The sequence below is a fragment of the Monodelphis domestica genome, chromosome 4 (assembly GCF_027887165.1).
Source record: "Monodelphis domestica isolate mMonDom1 chromosome 4, mMonDom1.pri, whole genome shotgun sequence".
Classification (NCBI taxonomy): domain Eukaryota; kingdom Metazoa; phylum Chordata; class Mammalia; order Didelphimorphia; family Didelphidae; genus Monodelphis; species Monodelphis domestica.
Genome location: NC_077230.1, coordinates 326,161,813 through 326,187,011, shown reverse-complemented (window position 1 = coordinate 326,187,011; position 25,199 = coordinate 326,161,813). Strand labels below are relative to the sequence as shown.

General features: G+C 37.6%; 1 pseudogene; it reads right to left on the bottom strand.

Annotated features, from left to right (window-relative positions):
* Positions 1 to 1,048: 1,048 nt before the first annotated feature.
* LOC130458982 (dipeptidyl peptidase 1-like) overlaps positions 1,049 to 25,199 on the bottom strand; it is a 50,515-nt pseudogene continuing 26,364 nt past the window's right edge.

Genomic DNA, 25,199 nt, shown 5'->3' with positions numbered 1-25,199 from the left:
CCACATGCTAACAGCTACTGGGAGCCACAAGTGAGAGCTGGGTGTCAGGTGGGAGTCAGAGGCTGGAGAGCTGCCCTAAGAAGGCATGACAAGCCCTCCATACCAGAGATATTACCCCTCCCTGAGCACCCCATACACCCCAATATGAAGGTTAAATTAGTCACTAAAAGGTCAAGCAACTTACAAAAGGCAAGCTTAACTAAAGAGGTGTGAAGTTTTAGTCTAATCAGAGAAGGTGAGAACAAAAGAACATAAGAACTAGGAATGGGCAGTCCTGGGAAAAAAAAGCATCTACTATGATTGGTAGAAGTAAAAATTTAGGGGAGGTGACATAAAAGAAAATTTCTTTAAAAGGAGAAGGATTGAACTCAGTGGGGAGTTCAGGAGTTCAGAGGAGGACTGGAGCTTGCTTGAGACAATCTTGTGGTGAATAATAAAGACTGACTCGCTCTCCCTTAGACTCAGGCCTAGGCCATTTGGCCTAGGCCGCCCTTCCTACTACTACTCTCTCTCTCTCTGTCTCTCTCTGTCTCTCTCTGTCTCTCTGTCTCTCTCTCTCTCTCTCTGTCTCTCTCTCTCTCTCTCTCTCTCTCTCTCTCTCTCTCTCTCTCTCTCTCTCTCTCTCTCTCCTTCCCCTAATTCCTTCATTTATATTAATTAAAAATCTCCATAAAACCCAGCTGACTTGGGTATTTTCATATTTGGGAATTTTCCCATGGTGACCACTTAATTTTAGATTTTAAATCAAGACACTAAAAATTACCTTTATAGTTTGGCTGAACCCTTTACAGTTTTGGCAATTCACAGTCTTGGCAAACCACATTTTTAACAGTTACACCTGAAACCTCATTGAACTGTGGTCTCAGTAAAAGATCTTTGGATAGAGACCCACACCCAAAGTGGGATTCGGTTTAGTAGGCATTTTTGAGTCTTAAGAGTTAATAATTCATTACATTCCACACAGAAATTTTCAAAAAATCTCTCATGAAATCTAAACTTGTCCCCAAGTTCATGTATGGAGTCCGAGAGATGAAAATGTAGAAATGCCCTACAACTTGGGAATTGGAGTGGCAGCCACAGCCATGCTCTCAATGCCACATTCATTTAGTGACCTCTGAAGAATCCATCGTTACCCCAAGAGGACCCCAAAATATTGTTAGCTATCCAGTAATCCTCCTCACTCTTCTTGTCAGTGCCATAGCCTACAAAAAGAAACTAAAAATTGATCAATTTAATGCCACTTAGATTTGGCTTGAGTGTGTGGTGATAGACTCCTTTTGTGTACTGAAAGAAGCCATCATTATACATTTCAAAAGTGGCAACAATGGGCCCATGCTGAATCAGCTCGAGCTTCATCAGGGCTTCATTGCACGTTCAATAGAAGTCCCCCACATAGTGGTACTCAGAGACTTAATAGCAAGAGCAGTTCTTTGGGGAACACGGAGAATCACAACCCAGTTCAGGTAAGCAATTCTCTTCCACTACCCAAGTCCTGTGCATACTTTCCAGCAATGAGATATGGGATAGCTCCATCACAGCCTGAAGAGGGGAATAAAAAGAACACATTAAGTTATGCTCCAAACTGAAAAGACAGGATCGTGTTCAATGACACGATCACAGGAATCCAGGTAGAGCACACAGTTGAGTATATCCAGGAATAGAGGAACTTCTATTCCGAGACAGGGAGAGAGGCTCCTTCCAGTCTCAGGGCCAGGAAGAGAGAGAGTCATGAGACCAACTGTCACTTCCAAATTCCCCTCCCCCCACCAACTGTCATTCTTGTCAATATCTTCTCTCTAACATTCCAACTGCTGTTTGTTCCACCTGTACAAAAGGTCCAAAACTTGCTTCAGTTTTCCTTTCCACAGAAGAATGGTTGGCTTTCAGGAAAAAACATTATGAAAAAGTTTTTGACATTACAGCATTAGTCTCAGACCACAGATACAGAATGGGAAGAGACCTCACAAGTCATGCAGTCCAACCCTTTCATTTTATAATTGAGGAAACTGAGGAATCAGAAAGCTGTGAGTTGCGCAACATCAAGAACATTGCTGAGGCTAGGAAAGAAGGCAATAAATTTGAATGATTATGCAATAATTGAGGGCATCATTTGTCTAAAAAAGGTAAAGAACAATTTGCCACATAGATGGTACTAATTATGAGATGGCAAACTCCATACCTATTCCACAGTAAAAGTTCAGTCATGTATACAGCAATTAGCTCCAAAATGATCCTAAAATTAATAAACCTGAACATGGTGTAAATAATTGCTTCAAATGACTAATGACTCAAAATATGGGATAATTTTGTGCCAGGAATGACCTCAGGGAAAACTATTAAGTTCATACCTACAATGCCAAATTTCTAAAAATAATTTGTGTAAGTCCATTATACTAAACAAGGTCCTCCATGAAGAAAGCCAGGTTATAGTCAACTTAGCAATGAGACCTGAATAACCCTTAATTTATCAAAATCACTTTATATTGAGATTCTTAAATATTAGTTTAACCCTCAAGGGGTTAGTGGGACACCCAGTGAAATTCACCAACACAGCAATAGCCAAGTAACCTAATTGCAAAGGGAACAGCAAATCTTTTTAAACTAAGCTATACATGATTATTCCATCCCAGAGCTAGATCCAAAGGGACAGTTTCTTACCATGATTTCGAACAGGATTAACATAGTTGACACCATTAACATTTCTCCAGTCCCAAGAACGGGGCAAAGTTTGAGCTTTATGAAGCATTATCTGGGTCACTGATGCAGGTTTTGTCCTAAATGAGAAAAATACATATATCATCATTTAGACAAATTTCAGGTATTCATTTTGTGGATTATGCACATCTTCTATCCTTACCTCTGCTACACCAATTGCTTTTATGGCATCCCACTGCTGATCATAAAGGAGATGGAGGAGTAAATGTGAATATGTATATTTGAATGGGATGACCTTATATTTCTAATTAAATTAAAATGAATAATTTGGAGATTAGTAATTTTTTTTTGTTTTCTCATGACTTTACTTTCCTGCATTAGTATACAGAATTTAAAGATGACACTGTGGTTTGCCATGTGATTAATCAACAAACATTCAATTCAACAAACATTCACTCAGCACCTATTACCAAGCATCTGTGATATAAACTTCTTTACTTGTAAGTTTTCTTACTTTCCACTAACAGGTCCTGATGAGGGAATGAATAGGGCAAGTGAGATGGCAATTAGAGAAGAGTGAGAGAAAAAAGTTGGAGATGTCATTATACATATGTCAGGACTAAACTGTAGTTAGACTAATGGTAAACTAGATATGAAAATCAGGCTCATAACTTCAGCCACGACTTATGTAACATAGCTTAGAGGTAGTGGGTCTAGAAAGACAGATGACTGAACTTGCAGTGCATAATCAAGGTGGTTAGGGGAGAAAAATCCCCGAAATGAATATAATAGCAGTTTAATTGATTGATTTAGACCAGTTTCCAATTCCTGCCTTTTACAAGATTTCTACAGACTAAGTTCTTAATTTGGGATCTATTAAATTAAAAAAAATTTGGTTACTATATTTCAAAATAATTGCTTTCCTTTTCATTAATGCACTTTTATGAATTTTAAGGTCCAACAGACTTCAGAAGACTGCCAGTGGGGTCCATGACACAAAAAAGAACAAGAAACCTGTGAGTCTTCATTATTCCTCCTAACTTCCCCTTTTCATTCACATACTTCTTCTGTAAGGGAAATGAGGCAATTTCTAAAGAGAATGGAAGTTAGAAAGAAATAAGAGAAACATCTAAGATAACTATTCCTCAGGAATGACAATGACATAATTAGAAATGTCCAAAGAATGGGCAGCATCTCTTATGCAGCAACCCATACAGGAATGCTCTTTTCAAGGCAAACACTCTTGTGGTTCATATTTGGATGTGGCCCTTGGGAAGACTAATGATCTAGGCAATAAAATTTCACCATGAAATTTTTCATTTAAATGTATACAAAAATATTTATACCTGTGCTCTTATAGTGGCAAAAAATTGGAAAATGAGGGGAGGGATACCCTTCAATTTGGGAATGGTTGAACATATTGTGGTACATGTTGGTGATGGAATACTATTGTGCTCAAAGGCATCATGAACTGGAGGAATACCATGTGAACTGGAACAACCTCCAGGAATTGATGCAGAGCAAAAGGAGCAGAACTGGGAGAACCTTGTAAACAAAGACTGATACACTGTGGCACAATCGAACATAATAGAATTCTCTACTAGCAGCAATACAATGATCCAGGACAATTCTGAGGGACTTATGAGAAAGAACACTATCCATATCCAGAGAAAGAACCGTGGGAGCAGAAACACAGAAGGAAAAACATTTGCTTGATCACATGGGTCGACGGGGACATGACTGGGGATGTAGACTCTAAGTGATCACTCTAATTGCTATATTAGTAATGTGGAAATAGGTCTTGACCAATGATACATATAAAACACAGATGAATTGCACGTTGGTTATGAGAGGGAGTAGGGAGTTGGGGAGGGAAAGAATATGAATTATGTAACCATGGGAAAATATTCTAAATTAATTAAATAAATAAATGTTTTTTAAAAAAATAAATTAAATAAAATGTTTTCCATTTGATACAATTTAATTCACTATTTTTTTTACAAGCACATTAAGTTTGGCACTGTGAACAATAAAAAGATAAATAAGATACAGTCCTTGTTCTTGAGCTAACTGAAATCTACGAAGTGATGTATATAAGCAAAACTGACATGCTAGAAGGGTATGTGTGGGTTTGGGTGTTTATACAGGATTCTTTTCAGAGCTTTACAGAATAAATATTAAGGAATTAAACACTAAAACTTCAATGGACCTGTGATTCCTTTGATGTAGTATTCCCTCTAGCAGTAGTGAAAACTATTCATTCATGTATTCTCATTCTGGTCATGTTCTTCCATACATATTCCACTGAGAATCCGCCAACCCAAAATACATCAGGCTCATTCTCTAGGATTTTTTTATGTGTTGTGGACACCAACAGAACACTTAGGCTCTCCAACTCTTAGCTCTCTTTTGCTCATATCTCCTGTTCCAGCTATATGTTTCCTCAAAGATATTGCTTGACATTAATTCTTGACTATTGATTATCATTGAATATATGCTGCAGCTAATCTGTACCACCACCTGCAATTTCAGCTTCTAACAGACTCTGACCTGTTGTTGATTAGGAAAGGTTTCTCTAAATAAACTATAAAATGATACCTAAATAGAGACATATAGTCTAGGGCTATTGAGTTCTTACGACCAATGAAAAAAGAGTACTGAGAAAAGAGTACTGAGGATCATAAATATCCCATTTATTCCGCAAAGAATTGACAAGACTAGTATAAAGATGTAGACATTAAACTTGCAAGTAGGAAATTGCATATTTTAAAAGGTTAAATATTAATAGCAATCATAAATTTTCATTTTCCAAAGTGTTTTTACATTCATGATCCTCTCTGTTTCTTGCAACCAATGTATTTTATCTCCAAATGGAACTAAAGGTCAAAACAATCATTTCTACCTCAAAACTTTTTTTTCTTAGTTCAATACAGTTGGCTACACCCAGTTCTTTCATTTAGCCTAAGTGTCCATTCTCACACAGGCTCAAAAGAAAAAAGTTTGGAGAAACCACAAGGTGCAGGGGAAATTGTCCTTCCTCAGAATCACTTTGGCTTAGGATTCTTGACAAAAATTATCTTTCCACCTTTGTGGCTTTGTTTTGTCAGGCCAGGAACATGGGTCTGCTCTCACTCAGTACATACCTGAAGCCAATTCTACAAGATTAACTTTGGATGGTAATTCATATCTCTCTTTTTGTCTCTCATAACTTAAAAGATAACCACAGAAATATTTTTAATTTCAAAGAAGAGTTAAAAAACAATCTGCCAAGTATCACTGTCATTGCTAAACATGATGTTTAAATTCAAACAATCCAAAAAATCTCTCTGAGAAGCAGAAGTGAACAGGAAGGTAGAGGCTAATTGTTTTTAAAAGAAAATACTACAAGCAACTAGGGATCTAGTGGTTAAGAGTCCTGGATTTGAAGTCAGGATGCCCTGAGTTAAAATTCTAATCCGACATATACCATTGAATGATCTTGGGGAAGTTACCTTTCTGTTCCTTAATTCTGTCATCTCTAAAATGGGCATATGAATACCTCCTGCCTTACAAGGTTGTTGTGAGGATCAAATGAGAGAATCTAAATAAAAAGGACTTAGGAAGTCTTAAGGTAAATTAGTTTTAATTATAAATAATGATGTCACATATCTCTTTGCACTAAGGTTTATGAAGTACTTTTCTTACAGCACAACAGCACAAAGATTATTCTTTCCACTTCACAGATGAAGAAACCAAACCTTTGGAAACATGAAGTGACTCACCTAATACCATACACTTGGTATGTGTTAGAGGTATGACTTCAATTTATTCCACCAAGCCCTAGATGTCCTGTGAAGATTCCTAAATCAATACATGTTATTCAGCTTTGACAATTACCAAATATTTTTCAGACCCTGTGCAAGTCCTTCCTTCCTCCTTCAGTGCCCAGACCATTTCAGGCCATGGGAAAGAGCACCAGATTTGGAATCAGAAGTCCCTTTTAACCATAAACAAGTTACTATGCCTCTGGTTCTTCTGTTCTTCACCTTTAAAGGGAATTTAGACTAGAAAGCCTCTGCAGTCCCTTCCAGCTCAAATTCCAAGAATTCAGTTCTTCTTTTTCTACAGTACTCAAGTGACAGACTGTTTTGGGACACCTCTTCTATCTCCATAATCATCATGATTCAGCTGTTCATGCATATATGCACTGTTCTCTGTTTAATGGCCTCAACCATTCTGACTTGGTGAGATCTACCAAAGCTTAAACTCTACAGCTATTGCCTTCTGAAATTCATGATCATTGGAGAAGACACAACTAACACCTTGGTATGATGATAAGAACCATTAGAAAGGTTTAAGAAGATCATAGGAACCATAACACTGACTTTTTCAATTGGAAGACTTGGTATTGCATCCCATCTCTTCCACTTACTTTGTGCTTCTGGAATCAGATGACCTGAATTCAAAGCTTGGCTTTAGCAGTACATTTCTAATCTGGGGCAAGTTACTCTGGGCCTAAGCTCCTTCATTTAAACAGTGAGAGGGCTGGCCTGTGGGAGTACTTTATTATGAACAGAATGGAAGAGAAGAAAGTTCAGAAGGAAGAACAAATCAGGCAATTTCTAAAGTGTAAAATTTATTATATTTTTTATTTCTAAATCAAGCATAGTGAAATGGATATTCAGGGTTTTTTGGCATTCTGTTATTTGAAACTGTTCTTTTTTGGAAGTTTAAATTCAGAATGAAATGAAAAGTAAAAAAATGAGGAAGTGGAATTGGGTGATCTCTAAGGTTTCTTCTGCTTCCAAATCTCTGATTTTTTTTATCTAATGTGTTCTAAGCATTAGAGGAAGGAAAGCTTATCACTGTCTAACTTAATGAAGTGCTCATGAAGGAGATGGCATTCACCCTGGAGTCTCAAGGGATTAGTAGGGTCTAAATAGCTTGAAATGTGGGAGAAGCTTTTAATGAATATGGAACAGCATTAGAAATGGAAGGGGAAAGAGTGCATTAGTTATTTAGGGGGTAAAAGCAATCCTTTTGGGATGAAAGCAGAGGAGGCATGCTAGGTAATGAAAGTTAGGGATATTGGGCAGAAAAAGGCTTAAAAAGCATGAGGACCAATATTTGAATAGTTCTGAATTACAGACCTATCTTTGGGGAACAAGATGGGAAATTAATAGGCAAAAGCCTATGGTTGAAAGACAAGAAAGATTCTGGTAACCAGAATTTTACAGGGGCAGAGAGGGAGAGGGACTGAAGAATTAAGGGAAGACATTTGGGGGAAAATTCATTTTTAAATAATGCAAAAGTACTCCAGGTTGGATGAAAGAAGAATTTGTTTAGGTGATTAGACTGTGAGGGCAGGGATTTTTTTTTCACTTCTTTTTGTATTCTTACCCAGTAGCATAGTGCCTGGCACATAATAAGTGCTTTTAATAATGCTAACTGATGCACTCTTTATTGAGGTGAACAGAAGGAGATCTGTTTGGAGCCATATTATAAAAGACCTTGACTACCCAGCTGAGGAGTTGGGATATTATCATAAGTGTTCTTATGAAGTAATACCAAGAATAATGTCTGACATGTATAAAGTGTTTTATAGTTTGCAAAGCACTTTATAAATATTATCTTACTTAATCCTCACCTTAGGAGGTAGTTATTATTATCTTCACTTTTCAGATGAAGAAACCAAGGTAGCCAATGGTAAAGTGACTTGTCCAGCTAATAAGTTTCTGGAGCTGAACTTGAATTCAGGTCTTCCTGACTACAGGTCCAAGAGTCCTCAATCTATTGCTTCATCAAGCTGAATTTTACTCTCTAGTTAAGAGAGAAGTCACTGGATTTTTTGTGCTATAGAAGATTAATCTGGTGCCTTTGTACATACTACAAGGAGATGAGAGGCATAAAGAAGATTACATGTGGTTGTTGTTTAGATGAGAAGGAATAAAAAGTCTCAACTAGGGTGATGGTAGTTATTAGTGCAGAGAATGGGCCAGACTCATTAATTAATTAATGAAGAAACACTTATTAAGCCACTACTGTGAGGTAGCTGGGTGGCTTGGTGGATTGAGAGCCAGGCCTGGAGATGGGAGATCCTGGGCTCAAAGCTGGCCTCAGACACTTCCCAGCTGGGTGACCCTGAGCAAGTCACTTAACCTCACTTGCCTAACTCTTACCACTTTTCTGGCTCAGAAGCATTTCTTAGTATCAATTCTAAGAACAAAATTCCAGTAGGTACTGAGCCTTTCTACAAGTTGGGGATACCAAGGCAGAACTGAAACAGCACTTGCCCTAAAAAGCTAATATTCTTTGGTGGGGTGGGAAGAGGAGACAAAATGACAAAAGTATATATAAAATGTATGTAAGAAGTGAGAGATATTGCAAAAGATCAATAAGGCTTGAGGTTTAGTTGGGATACAGGAAAGAGATTTCCAAGACAAAGTGACCAGGAAAGTGACAGCTGGTGTCATCAACAGAAACCAGGAAGATGGGAAAAGGAACAAACAACAACATATACAAAGGTTTTGAGCTCTTATAAAAGAAGGAATTGAGAGATTATCACCTGGGGAATGAACTGTGACAACTTCTCTTCATCGTTTGATTTACATTGGATTTTTCATAGCCAGTGGCAGTCCAGGAATTCTGAGCTCTGTTGATAGGTTTCCCAGATTCATGTGTGTTACTGTTAGTTTCCTGTCCATACCTGCAAATTAATTAGACCTTTTTAGTTTATAGTATTTACTACTGCCAGAACCAAAGCCCAGAAACCCTAAATTAGTGATTCTATTTAGATGTCTTTCCCTGAAACCAATTATTACCATACTTTTCCTTCCTGCATTAGACTTTTGAGAGTAGGGGCTATATTTTAAACATCTTTAAATTCTGAAAGTCCAGCACATAGGCTTATCCATGGTAGGTACTGAATAAATACTTGTTGAAGAGTACATGGCACCGAAAATCTGTAGGATAAACGATGATAATGATGATGATAAATATTTGTATAATTGTTTAAAGTTTGCAAAGGATTTTACAATTTGTTCCTCCCCACAACCCTGAGGGTAGGTGATATTATTATCCTCAATTTATAGAGGAGGAAACTGAGGCCTACAGATAAAAGTGACCTGTCCAGGGACACACAGAAGATAAGTGTTTGAGACTGGATTTGAACTTCCTTTAAAGCACAAATGAATTCTGCTTGACATTAACGCAACAAAAAATTGTTTACAAAGAAGATGAAATGGGCTAGAAAGTGGTCATGATCAGAGAACTCCTCAACCTGAAGGAGCTCACCGTAGGTATTAAACATAGAATTTAATTCCCAAATTAAATTCATAAGATTTTTCATGATACACATGTCACATGCCATGTAGCTTGCCTGTATTCTTACAAATCTAAATGGTGGTATTTTCAATTCATTTTTCAGTATTTTAATATTGTGCACATGAGACCAAAGGCCCTGATATCAGGAATTCATATTCTGCATTGTGGAGTCAGAAGGTCTGAACTTGTTTCTTAGTTCACTAACATTCCCAGACTGTGAGCAGTTACCATGTGCAAAGAGCACTGTTCTAGGTCCTTGAGATACAAAGATGAAATCAAAATGATTCTCTGTCCTAGGAAATGTACATTTTACTACACAAAGAGACTCTGATCATAACAACCCTACAACCATTTATTTCATAGAACCTCACTTTTCTCATCCAATGCATAGGAAAAATTTAAACAATAACTAATTTAATTCACAAAACCTATGTTCAAAGAGTTGTTGAGAAGAATGCATTTAGTAAACTTGAAAAACAAAAACAAAAGAAGTCAGATATGCAAACACGAATAATCTTTTCTTCTCTATAGGAAGCCATTGTTATCACCTCCCACCACAACCCCTAAACCCCACAAATATCCAGGAAGTGGATGAGTTCATCCTACTGGAGTTACCAGTCTTGGAAGTGTTATAATTAAAAATAATATATCTACCCAGATATATATTTTATAAGGTTTGTCAATAGAAAAGGTAGATCAGCATACTTTAAATCTCATCCTTAACTCTAAGCCCCCAGTCACATGTTTCCTAGACTGCAAAACCTCTTTCTCTACTCTGTTACCTGTCTCACCCTGCCATCTGCACCAAAAAGCCAGGAAAAGACCTCCCCCCTTACTTTTATTGAAATTGGCAGAGGTTACACTGGCATTAAGGAAATGTGGATGGACAGGTTGGCCCTCTAGGAGGGGGATGGATTGAACTTCCCTGACAGAGAGGCAGATATTCTGACTCACACCCTTATTACCCATGGGACTCTGGGCAAGCTCATTATGCTCTCTAGGGCTAGGTTTCCTTTCTAGTAAAATGAGAATACTTTTTTACATTCAGAACATTACAAACGAACATCTTTTGCTTTAACTGCTTTGTAAATATGTGCTAGCTTTCTAGAGAAAAAGAGGGATGGAGGAAAGAGAGGAAGAGAAAAGACTCCTGATGTGTCAGAGATTTTTACAAATTGTATTCCATAACCTAGGGAGTGTCTAGGAGCAGTTTCTATGCAACTAGGATAAAATCAAGTACCCACAGAACTTGATCACACCTGATCTCAGCAGGTTTGCCAGGAGGTGAGTGTTCCCATCCATCACTAAACAGAAATTTTCCCCTGACAACTTATCCATTCTCTACTTGAAGAGCTCAGGAATGAGCTCCTTCATTCTGAGGCTTTCCATTCCAATTTTACATAATTGGAGCTGTTGGGAAAGTGGTTTTGTTTTTTTTGTCTGTTTCCCCCAGCCTTGGGTTAACCTAAAAGTGCTTCTGTGAAAATCTTCTCCATGGCTCTAGAGGCAGCAAGGTGGCTCAGTAAATGAGAGTGCTGGACTTGGAGTCACGAGTTCTGAGTTCAAAGCTGCCTCGGTCACTAACTAGCTGTGGGACCCTGGGCACATGGGATAACCTCTCTTACCATCGGTTTTCTTGAGAGTAAGATGGGGACAATCATAGCACCTACCTCAGAGGTCTCAAATGAGATAACATGTGTAAGGTTCTTAGCAAACCTTAAAGGGCTAGAGAAACAGTGACCAGTATTGTTGTTGTTGCTCCTGGTTCTGCCCTCAGACTCAAACATTCATATGCTTGAAGACAACCTCATCCCTCTTCAGCTTCTCTTCTTTGGGTCACAGTCCCTGACTTGCTTCAAGAGCTCCTTCTAGAGCAGGGCCTCACGCCTCCCTGGGATCCTTTCTGCCCTCCTTTAGGGTGACTCCAGCTTGTCAAAGTCCTTTCTAAAAACGTAGAGTCCAGAAATGAGCACACTTCGCCTGCTGTGTCCAGACTGGGATGACAAGGAGCTGGCACTGCCCTCATTCCACACTGTATGTTTCTGCCATAATGACAAAACACTGAGACTCCAGGCATGCGAGAAAGGCATCCTGTTCTGGAAGTCTTACGACACAAGCACTCAACAGTGAAGCTGTGCTGAGAGCAGCTTTTCAAGAACAAAATGGAGAGGCTACGTGACGTAGTGGGCGAAGCCCTGGATCATGGTGCAAATCCTGATTCTGACACCTACCAGCTGTGTCATCCTGAGCTAGACACAATTTCTCTGGCCTCAGTTTTCCCAAAGGGAAAGGGAGCTTTGTGGGGGCAGCAAATGAGTCAGATTCTCTATGCTTAGCCCAGTACCTAGCATACGATGAGTGCTTACTTGCTTCTTGATGGAGGCACTGGTTATGGATGTGTACAATGTAAGCGTTGGGTTTAATGGCCTCTAATGTCTTTTCCAACTCTGATCCTATCATCCTGTGAGCTTACAAACTCTCCTATTAGATCTCTCCTATTAGACTGAGCGTGTTACAGTAAAATGCTGTCCCAGGTTGGAGAAGGGTATTAAAGTCTTTGTCCTGTGGAGGTATTGCTGCAGAATGACATGCTGCCAGCTTAGGAGCAATAGTACCCTCTGGGGTACTGGGTCGGGGTAAGAAGCTCAGTGATGCCATTATTTATGGTGGTCCTAGAGAACTAATCCAAAAAGAAAATATGCTCAGATTTTAGTTCCACAGAAGCCAAGAAAAGATCAGCAAGAAAGTGTGGGGATCAAATGTCAAAAGTACTCATTTTCTCTCATTCATCTTAAGTTACATTACAAAGTAACAATATATCCAAAGGCTCAAGAAGAACATTATGAAGGCAAATGAGCTGATTGATGATTTTAAGGTATAGAATGAGCTTTACAACATTTCCTTCCTTTTTCACAAGGGAAGAACACTTGACTTCCTTAATATGGTATTGGCTGGGAGTTGGGGAGGTGGTGAAGGAGGGTGATACAGCATATCAGAATGAAACTGCATTTGGAGTCTGAGTTTCTCTGTTCAAATCCCAATTTTTCTACTTAACCATCTAAGTGATCTTGGGCAAATGAATCACTTACTATCTTGTGACCTCGCTTGAGTCATCATAAAACAAAGGGGCTGTTTTAAGATGACTTTTAAAGTCTTTTCAAGATCTAACATGGCAACAGTAGAAAGATCACTGAGTTTTAGGCTCAGATGATTGGAGTATAAACTCTGGTTCTTTCACTTATTATATGTAGATGGCCTTTGTCCAATGACCTAAACTCTCTGGGCTTCAGTTCCCTAATTTGTAAAATAAGGAGTTGGCCTAGTAGATTCCTAGAGTCATACTGCTTCAGGCCTATCAGTAAGACTTTAAAGAGTCAAGATGCTGGGCTTAGATTCATGGGAAAGTCCTGAATTGCAGGCTAAGGAATTTGGGCTTTATTTGGTAAGCAACCAAAAGTTTTTGATCAAATGAATAATATGATCCAAGATGTAGAAAATTACTTTGGAAGTGAAGTAAAAGCTAGATCTCACTGCAAGGATCAACTAAAAGAAAAAAATATTATTAGGAGACCACTAAAATATTCCAGGTGAGAAGTAACAGAGTCCTAAAACGCAGTAGCAACAATGGGAATAAAAAGGAGAGGGCAAAAATGAGATTTTATACAGTTATACTTAATAGGACTGAATTCATTAGATGTAGTGAAGTAACTAAACTTAAGGAAGAGTCCAAGATGATTCGGAGATGTTGAGTCTGATATGATGATAACTGTAGGATATCTAGGCAATGGGATGCAGGGCACAGTTTTAAATGCAGGTCTGGGGTAAAAGGTTGTTTGGGGAGAAAAACAGATGTGAGCATCACCAAATGGAAGCAAAAAGTGGATGTCACAAGAGGGAATAAGAAAATTAAAGAGAAAAAATGTAGAGTAGCGATTTTTAACTTGTTTAGTGTCACAGATCCCTTCGATAGTCTGGTGAAGCCTATGAACCCATTCTCAGAATCCTGTTTTTAAATTCATAAAAAAATGGCAAGGATTACCTAGGGAATCAATTCTATAGAAAATCAATGCTTTCCCTTTTCAGATTCACTCATCTGTTCTTTCTATTTTGTACATACTTAAGTTATTTACATGTTGCCTTCCTTCCCCATTACAATGTACACCCTGTGAGGGCATGTGCCTCTGCGTGTGTATGTGTATACATATAGTAGTAGTCTCTCGGTAACCGAGGATGACGATTGTCTTTGTGTGGTTTCATCTATGGTGTATAGATGAGTGTGCACAAAGACACTTGTGCGTGAAGGAGATTTAAGTGGAAAAGTCAATGCACAGAGACAGTCCCACTCTCTCAGCATTGGAAGCCTGGGTCCAATGGTACAAAAAGTCGTTACACCTGGAGACTTCCTCAGTGGCATTGGATGGCTGTGTTGTCTTTTGTGCTCCAACACGCCCTAAGCACTCCACAGTGCTTCCCTGCGTCGCCCTCTCAGCCGTTGAACTTTCTTATGGGTTTCTTCCGTCTGTTCAGCCAAAGCAGTCTTCACATGCTGGGTGAGCAAAGCCCTGGTTCACCAGGGGTCGACAACCTGATGGCTACCCTCACAAGGTTTAGCCGGCCTGTCGAAGCCGTTGCCTGGGGTGTGGCTGCTGCCGCATGCTAGCAGCTACTGGGAGCCACAAGTGAGAGCTGGGTGTCAGAGGCTGGAGAGCTGCCCTAAGAGGGCAGGACAAGCCCTCCATACCAGAGATACTACCCCTCCCTGAGCACCCCATATACCCCTTATGTACACAGAGACACAAAATAATATTTTAATTTAGAAATATGATGATTAATTTTAAAACCTTTACATTCAAGGAAATTAGGCAAATAGTTTTTTAAAACAAACTCAATCCCCAGCCAGGCCAACTCACCTTTCCTTGTAGTGCCCAGGGGGTAGCTCACTGATTTGTACATTTTCAGCAGAGCTTACAACCTTCTTTGCAGTGAAACATGCCCAATTCTTGTCCAGAATATCATTTACCCATCCAGAAAATATCAAGACAATAACTTGTTGTACTGCCATGCTGGTCCTCATACTGCAAAGGAAAGAAAGCAAAAATTTAGTCATTTTCCTGCCCAACTCTTGTATGTTTCCCTGCTGAGGTGAAGTATTTGCTTAGACCTTTTTATTTTAAGCCCTTTCCTTCCATCTTAAAATCAATACTATGTATTGGTTCCAAAGCAAAAGAGTGGCAAGGGTTATGCAATGGGGGTTAAGTGGCTTGACTAGGGCCACACAGCTAGAAGTGTCAGAAGCAATATTTAAACCTTCCAACTCTAGGCCTGGCTCTCAATCCAGTGAGCCATCTAGTTGCTACCTACTTGCTTAGACTTTTGCCTGCTTCTGCAATCCCAGATAATAGCACATTTACATAGGGCTGCAAGGCTTAAAAAGTACCCTCCATAATGACCCTCTAATACAAGGTAACAAATCTATTAATGGCCACATTTTATAGCTAAAGAAATAAAGGCTCTGAGAGTTTAAGGGACTGGCCCAAGGTCACACTATCAATTAAGGATCAAACTGAAAATTAAATTCCTCTCCTATCTTCAAGTCTTGTGGTCTTTATACCTCACCCCAAGAAAGGCTGGACAGAGAGGTGTTCTTAAGAGTAATTGTGCTAGGACAGAGAAGAAGGAAGGATTGGAGGAAGAAGGGGAGGAGAGGAGAGACTAAGAGAGTCAGCGACTGACAAAGAGATGAATCTGGAAGTGAAATGGAAAAATAGTGGTAATGTGTCCCTCACCCAAAAGAGTTTTTTTTTCCTTTTTGTAGATGCAGATATTTGTGTTTCTTATCTCAGCTCTACCACTGACTAGCCATGCAGTCACAGGAAAATCACTTGTTACCTTTTGTCATAGATATTTCCCTACTTGGCATCTACTTCAAGGAAGCCATTGATAAGAAGTCTCCATAGACATCAAAGTATTTATAAAGCATTTTTTGTGATAATAAAAAATTGAAAACAAATAGCTGCCCAATGACTGGATAAAGGCCAAACAAATATGGTACATGAATGTAATGGAATCTGCTATGCTATAATAAATTATTTTATGAATTGCAGAAGCATGGGAAGTTCCAAGAACAGATGAAGAAAGCAGAGCCAAGGACACAATATACTCAACAATTATAACACTGGAAATGGAAACAACCATCTTAGAGTGGAAAGTTAATGTTATAGAATTACAAACAACCCACACAGCATTGAGGAATCAACTTGAGAAGACATCTCCCATTCCTTTGCAAATCTTGGAAATACATAGATTGGAAAAAGTGAATGTCTAGACTTTTTGGGTTTTTTTTAATATACTGAGTTAAAACAAGGATCATTATTAAATGCTTACTGTGTGCAAGCACTGGGCTAACATCTAAAGATACAAAAAAGAAGACAGTCCCTTTAGGAGCTCATCATCTAATAGGTATATATTGCTTTAAAATTTGAAAAGCATTTCATCATTATTAATTCATCTGATCCTCAAAACAACCTAGAGGGTAAATGGTAAGGGGGGAAAAAAGGCTCTTTTTGTATCGGTGAAGAACTGGAAATTGAGGGAGCATGCATCAATTGAAGAATAACTGAACAAACTGTGGTATGTGCTTGTAAGGGAATACTACTGTTTCATAAGCAATGCCAGGATGAATTTAGAAAGACTTATATGAACTGATACAAAGGAAAGGGAGGAGAACCAGGAAAATACTGTATATAGTAACAGAAATATTGTACAATGACCAACTGTGAAGGACTAAACTATTATCATCAAATCAAGTTTCCAAGATATCCACAAAGTGTATATGATGAAAAATGCTATCCACAGTTAAAGAAGGAACTGTTGGACTCTGATTACAGATCAAAACATGCCATCTTCCACTTTATTTTCTTTGAGTTTTTTTTATTATATGTGTGATATGTATCTTCTGTCACAGCATGAGCATCATGAGAATACATACTGCATGAAAGCACTAGTATAACCTATATCAGTCTATTTACCACCTGGAGTGGTGAGAATCTGATTTGCAAAATGCCAGAAAGCAATTGTCAAAAATTGTTCCTAACTGCAACTTAAAAAAAATTGAGAAAGAAAAAGCTGGGTAAACATGGCAGCAGTCTAGATGCAGGACTCTTCCCCTCCTCAGCACCTACCGATAACACACATCTTTAAAAGACCAAAAAAACCCAAATTCATGTGAACGAAGGGACTGTATAGTAGGGCATTGCATTGAAGGTACATGGGATTTGGGCATTGCAACACTATAAGGTAGTGAAAAAGGTCCCACCAAATCATAAGCTGATCTACCCTTCCTCATCCCACCTATGGAGCCAGAGTCAGAGCCAGAGCATGCCAGAATCAGTGAGTGAGTGAGGGTCACCTCTAGAGTGAGTGAGGGGCACAACTAGGTCCTTGGAAGCTGACTAAGACCTCCAAAGATCCATTCCTGAGAGCAGCTACAGCTGAAACCCCAAAAGGCTGAAGAGCATAGACCATGGACTCTTGTGGGAAGATAGCACAAAGAAGGGCAGCAAACAGCAGAAACCGCGGAGATTAGAGAGCTTGTCTCAGGCAAAATTTTTGCTCCTTAACTCCATACACAAAGAGCCTGCCCATCTAACTCAGATTTCTGACTAAAAAGGGAAGAAAACACCTCCACAGTGATGGCAAATAGTGCTCAGGAACAACCACTTCCCTGCAGGAAGAAAAACAAGAAGAAGGGGTTGACCCTGGAAAATTTTTCCAAAAAAAACCCCAGACTTAAGAGGAAATAGAGGAGGAAATTGAAAAAAATCCAAAAACTTCCAAAAAATGGAAATTGTCCACAAGTTCTTGAAGAATTTAAATTGGAGCTTATCAAAAAGATGGAAGGCAAAAAAAGTAGGAAATAATTCAAAGAGAAAATAACACTTTAAAGGACAAGAACTCCCAAATGGAGAAACAGGATAGACCAAACTGAAATGGAAAACCAGTCTTAAAAGACCAGAATTAGGCAACTGGAAGACATTAATCTTGTAAAACAGCAAGAATTAATAAAGTAAAGTCTAACGACTGACAAAATAGAAGAAAACATAAAATATCTCAGTGAGAAGATGACAGATAAGGAAAACCTCTGTTTTCCAAGGAGAAATAATTTGAGAATCATTGGTCTACCTGAAAAGCCAGAAATAAACAGAAATCTTAACATCATGCTACAAGAAATCATCCAAGAAAACTGCCCTGATATTCATGAAGGAGGGAGAAAAATAGACATTGAAAGAGTTCAGAGAACGCCCACTACACTAAACCCTTAAAAGACAACTCCTAGGAATGTAATTGCCAAATTCAAGAGCTTTCAAGCTAAGGAGAAAATTCTATAAGAAGCCAAAAGGAGACAATTCATATACCAAGGAGCACCAATCAGGATCACACAAGACCTGGCAGCTTCCACACTCAAGGATCGCAAGGCTTGGGACATGATATTCAGAAAGGCCAGAGAACTGGGTCTTCAACCAAGAATCACCTATCCATCAAAACTGACTATATACTTCCAGGGGAAAGTGAACAAATTAAAAATCCCCAGAAGAAAACTAAATTAGAGAAACTAAAAATTAAGGAAGAAATTAATAAAATCAAAAGTGAAAGAACTGTTGAACTAATACATAAGACTAGAAACTGGTACTTTGAAAAAACAAACAAAATAGACAAAGTACTGGTCAATCTAATAAAAAAGAAAAGAAGAAAACAAAATTAGTAGTATCATAAATGAAAAGGGAGACCTCACCTCCATTGAAGAGGAAATTAAGGCAATCATTAAAAACTATTTTACTCAATTATATGGTAACAAATATGCCAATCTAGGTAATATGGATGAATATTTACAAAAATATAAATTGCCTAGATTAACAGAAGAAGAAATAGAATTCTTAAATAATCCCATAACAGAAAAAGAAATTGAACAAGCCATCAAAGAAATCCCTATGAAAAAATCCCCAGAGCCTGATGGATTCACAAGTGAATTCTATCAAACATTCAAAGAGCAGCTAACCCTAATACTATACAAATTATCTGACATAATAAGGAAAGAGGGAATTCTACCAAATTCCTTTTATGACACAAATATGGTACTGATTCCAAAGTCAGGCATGTGAAAAACAAAGAAAGAAAAAAACAAAAACAAAAAAACAAAAAAACCTATAGACTAGTCTCATTAATGAACATAGATGCAAAAGTCTTAAATAGAATACGAGCAAAAAGAGTCCAGAGAGTCATCATGAGAGTTAATCACTATGATCAGGTGGGATCCAGGAATGCAAGAATGGCTCAATATTAGGAAAATCATCCACATAATTGACTATATCAACAAAAAAATGAAAAAAGTCACATGATTATCTCAATAGATGCAGAAAAAGCCTTTGACAAAATATAACACTAATTCCTATTGAAAACACTAGAAAGTATAGGAATAGAAGGGTCCTTCCTAAAAATAATAAATAGTATTTATCTAAAACCATCAGTCAACATTATCTGCAATGGGGATAAACTAGATGCATTCCCAATAAAATCAGGAGTGAAACAAGGATGGCCATTATCACCTCTATTTTTTAACATTGTACTAGAAACACTTTCAGTAGCAATTAGAGAAGAAAAAGAAATTGAAGGCATCAAAATAGGCAAGAAGGAGACCAAATTATCGCTCTTTGCAGATGACATGATGGTCTACTTAAAGAATCCTAGAAATTCAACCAAAAAGCTAATCGAAAAAATCAACAACTTTAGCAAAGTTGCAGGATACAAAATAAACCCACATAGGTCATCATCATTTCTATATAATTCCAACACAGCTCAGCAGCAAGAACTAGAAAGAGAAATCCCATTCAAAATTACCCTAGACAAAATAAAATACTTAGGAATCTATCTCCCGAGACAAACACAGGATCTATATGAACACAACTACAAAACACTCTCCACAAAATTAAAACTAGATCTAAAGAATTGGAAAAAATTGATTGCTCATGGGTGGGACGAGCTAACATAATAAAAATGACCATCCTACCCAAAATTATCTATCTATTTAGTGCCATACCCATTGAACTTCCAAAATTTTTTTTTACTGAATTAGACAAAACCATAACAAAGTTCATTTGGAAGAACAAAGGATCAAGGATATCCAGGGAAATAATGAAAAATAAAAATACAAAGGAAGGTGGCCTTGTAGTCCCAGATCTCAAACTATATTACAAAGCAGTGGTCATCAAAACAATTTGGTAATGGCTAAGAGACAGAAAGGAGTATCAGTGTAGTAGACTTGGGATAAATGACCTCAAGAAGACAGTCTATGACAAACCCAAAGACCACAGCTTTTGGGACAAAAATCCACTATTTGATAAAAACTGCTGGGAAAATTGGAAGACAGTGTGGGAGAGATTAAGTTTGGATCAACACCTCACAACCTGCACCAAGATAAACTCAGAATGGGTGAATGACTTGAACATAATGTAGGAAACTATAAGTAAAGTAGGTGAAGACAGAATAGTATACATTCCAGACCTTTGGGAAAGGAAAGATTTTAAAATCAAGCTAGACAGAAAAAAATCACAAAATGTAAAATAAATAATTGTGATTCCATCAAATTAAAAAGGTTTTGTACAAACAAAACCAATGTAATCAAAATTAGAAGGAAAGCACCAAACTGGGAAACAATATTCATAACAAAAACCTCTGACAAAGGTCTAATTACTCAATTGTATAAAGAGCTAAATCAATTGTACAAAAAATCACACCGTTCTCCAATTAATAAATGGGCAAGGGACATGAATAGGCAATTTTCAGTAAAAGAATTCAAAACTTTTAATAAACACATGAAAAAGTGTTCTAAATCTCTTATAATCAGAGAGATTCAAATCAAAACAATTCTGAGGTATCACCTCACACCTAGCAGATTGGCTAACATGACAGCTATGGAAAGTAATGAATGCTGGAGGGGATGTGGCAAAGTCAGGACATTAATGCATTGCTGGTGGAGTTGTGAATTAATCCAACCATTCTGGAGGGCAATTTGAACTATGTCCAAAGGCCTCTAAAAGACTGTGTCTTTTGATCCAGCCATAGCACTGCTGGGTTTGTACCCCAAAGAGATAATAAGGAAAAAGACCTGTACAAGAATATTCATAGCTGAGCTCTTTGTGGAGCAAAAAAAAAATTGGAAAATGAGGGGATGCCCTTCAATTAGAGAATGGCTGAACAAATTATGGTATATGTTGGTGATAGAATACTATTGTGCTAAAAGAAATAATAAACTGGAGGAATTTCCTGGGAATTGGAATAACCTCCAGGAATTGATGCAGAATGAAAGGAGCAGAACTAGAACGTTGTACATAGAGACTGATATACTGTGGTACAATTGAATATAATGGACTTCTACATCAGTGGCAATGCAGTGATCATGAATAACCCAGAGGGATCTATGAGGAAGAACACTATCCACATGCAGAGGGAAAACTGTGGGAGTAGAAACACCAAAGAAAAATAATTGCTTGGATACATAGGTTGAGGGGGATATGATCAGGGATATAGACTGTAAATGAACATCTTAGTACAAACATCAACAACATGGAAATAGGTTCTGATCAAGGTCACATGTGGAATTTCACATCGGCTATTGGAAGGGTGGGAAAGGAAGGAGGAATAGAATATGATTTTTGTAACCAAGGAATAATGTTTGAAATTGATGAAAGAAAGGAAGAAAGAAAGAAAGAAAGAAAGAAAGAAAGAAAGAAAGAAAGAAAGAAAGAAAGAAAGAAAGAAAGAAAGAAAGAAAGAAAGAAAGAAAGAAAGAAAGAAAGAAAGAAAGAAAGAAAGAAAGAAAGAAAGAAAGAAAGAAAGAAAGAAAGAAAGAGAAAGGAAGGAAGGAAGGAAGGAAGAAAGAAAGAAAGAAAGAAAGAAAGAAAGAAAGAAAGAAAGAAAGAAAGAAAGAAAGAAAGAAAGAAAGAAAGAAAGAAAGAAAGAAAGAAAGAAAGAAAGAAAGAAAGAAAGAAAGAAAGAAAGAAAGAAAGAAAGAAAGAAAGAAAGGAAGGAAGGAAGGAAGGAAGGGAGAAAGAAAGAAAGAAAGAAAGAAAGAAAGAAAGAAAGAAAGAAAGAAAGAAAGAAAGAAAGAAAGAAAGAAAGAAAGAAAGAAAGAAAGAAAGAAAGAAAGAAAGAAAGAAAGAAAGAAAGAAAGAAAGAAAGAAAGATTATGAAAGAAAACCGTGTATGTGAAAGAGACATGTGGATTTGACCTAATCATAGGTTCAACATTAATCATCCATGTTACATGAGTTCATCCTCAATCAATATCCCACTCCAATAGGATCCATCACTGTATGGACCTTAAAGGTTGTACCAGTGGAATGTAGATTCTGGCAGATTCAAACAATTTGGAAAATATTCAAATACAATTTTATGAATAGAATTTTTAAAATCAAAACCCTGATCTAGGGGTACAGTGGAATTGGATGATAGGAAACCTGGGTTCTAATTCCAGCTAAAAATATAATAACCTGTTTAACACAAGGATAGGGATTGAGACTGAACTTGTGATTTCACTGGTGTAGGGAACTCCTGGGTGAGGAAACTCCCTCTACTAATGAAGGTCAACTCCTTCTCTCCAATTTACAGTCTTAGAGTTGCTCATAGAAAAGCTCTTAAATACATGGCCCATGACACTCCCATCTGTCTGAAAACAGATCAAAATGTAACTGGGAAATATTTCACAAAATAAATACAATGCAATACAAGGGAAGGGGAGGAGACTATATATTTATATTGCACCTATTCTGTGCCAGGCACTGTTATAAGTACTTTTTACAAAATTATTTCATTTGATCCTCAATACTACCCTGCTAGGTAGGCATTATTATTATCAACCTATTTTAAAGATGAGAAAACTGTGGCAAAGAGAGATTAAATGATTCCTGGGATCACACAGATAGTAAGTGACTAAGGATGGATTTGCACTGAGGTCTTCCTTGTTGCCAAGCCTGGTGCTCTACTCACTGTGCCTGTGAATAACTTTCCCAAAATGAGGTTAGTCTTTTATCAAAGAACTCACTGAAGGATTGAAAAGGAAGGAATGTTAGGGATCACCTAGTCCAGTGCTCCTAATAGAACCCAGAGGTTATGTGACTACTCTTGGAGCCACCCAGGACCCAGGACAAGTCAGCAGCATAGCTGAGTCTAGAAGCTAAATCAAAACCCTCCCCCATCTATGTTTTGCTTTCTGACACATGCTCCCTACACCCACTTTGCAGAATCTTATAGAAGAGGGATCTTAAGGGTAAGTGACCTGTTGATTTTTTTAGGAAAGGTTTTCTTCCTACCGGAGTGATCCAGTCAGCTTGCACTCTAGGAATAATTGAAATGCATGAAGTGAATCCTCCTCAGAACCAGTAAAGTCAGTCCATGACCAGCTTTTTCTTCTTCTTTGCATATTTTGAAGCCTTCTATCATTTGGGCTTCTAAAGGGCTAATTTTGTGCCTCATTAAAAAAATTGTTTTTAAATTGTCCTTTATAAGGTCAGTGCCATAGCTGATTCTGAATGGGATGAAATGCAGGAACATTTTGATATGTGGATAAATGAAAGGGCTTTTGAGCTTAGAATAGCCTCCATTCACTTATAGTAATTGCTGGTTTACAACAGAATTAATCTAATTTTCCCCAATTGTGATACATCTAGTGCCCAATATCTCTTAAAGAACAGCCAAGTCACTAAGCCAGTATTCACTTCACAATCATAGAGGCAGCAGGAATATCTTTCAGGCTGGCAGAAGGAAACGGACTTTTCTCAACTTTTGCTACTCTAAAGTTCCAAGGATTAGAAATCTAGCTATGAGAATAACCTAGCCTATTTGGGTTGAATTATTAGTTGAAAATGAAAATGTCTGAAAAAGTCCTGTGTTTGGTTACTGTGATAAAGCAGAATAGAGAGAGGCAATGAAAGGCTGTACATAAAGGGTTGGGATTAAGAATATATGGTTCACATCCTTCCTGAAAAACTTTACTTGAGTAACCATAAACAAATCACTCAACCTAGCTCTAAGTTGTAGGTCAAATGCAGATATGCATCAGTGAAGCAAGTAAATTGTTTTCCTGCAATTTTATTTGCATAGGGTAATCTAAACAAAATCACAGGAAAACAAAAAGTAGAGTAGAGAAAGGAGAGATAGCAAAAACAAAAATACATTCAAAAGATTTCAAAGTGAAAGACATCTGTCTCATCTATACTCTTCATTTAATGGGTCAAGAAAATGAGACCCAGAGAGGACAACTTGCCCAGGGGCCCAAAGTAAATAGTAGAACATGGATCCACAGGGGCATCTACTTTAATTTCATAGAAAATTGACAAATAGGCATTTGCTGCAAAATGTGATATCTGTGAAATTTGTCCTTTCTCTACAAGTAGCAGTGCAATGATCCAGGACAATTCTGAAGGACTTATAAGAAAGAACACTATCCACATTCAGAGGAAGATCTGTGGGAGTAGAAACACAAAAGAAAAACAACTACTTGATTACATGGGTCAATGGGGATATGATTGGGGTTATAAACCCTAAATGATCACCCTATTGGAAATATCAATAATATGGAAATAGGTCTTCACCAATGACACATGTAAAACCCAGTGGAATTGTGCGTCAGCTATGGGAAGGGGTTGGGGAGAGGGGAGGGAAAGAACATGAATTTTGTAATCCTGGAAAAATACTCTAAATTAATCAATTAAATAAAATTTATAAAAAGAAATATTAAAAAAGAAAGAAAAAGGAGTGGGAGTAGGGAAGGTTTTGAATGATATGAAATGAAAAGGACGGGATAAAAAAACTCAGTGAATGGCTGAATTTGTTTTCAAATGAGGCAAGATTCTTAGTAAAGAGAATGAAAAAATTAAGTGTCATGGGAGGTTTGATCAGATGAATGGAATTTCAGTGTTTATGATCATGGAAATGAAGAATTCTTGTCAGTGATTAAGGTGAAGTGGCATAGGTCAAAGGAACTGTGTAAGTCAGGCAACTTGAAATTCAGAGAAGTTAGAGTATTTGAGGGAGTGTCAATTTGTATGTTTCAGTCCTCTGGTATGGAAAAGTGTATTCTCAGAGGAATAATTTAGATTAATGGTTCATGAAAAAAATAAAATTAACTCTAAAATATTTGTTAAATGTATAAAAAAGAAATTTGTCCTATGACACTGAAATTATTAACA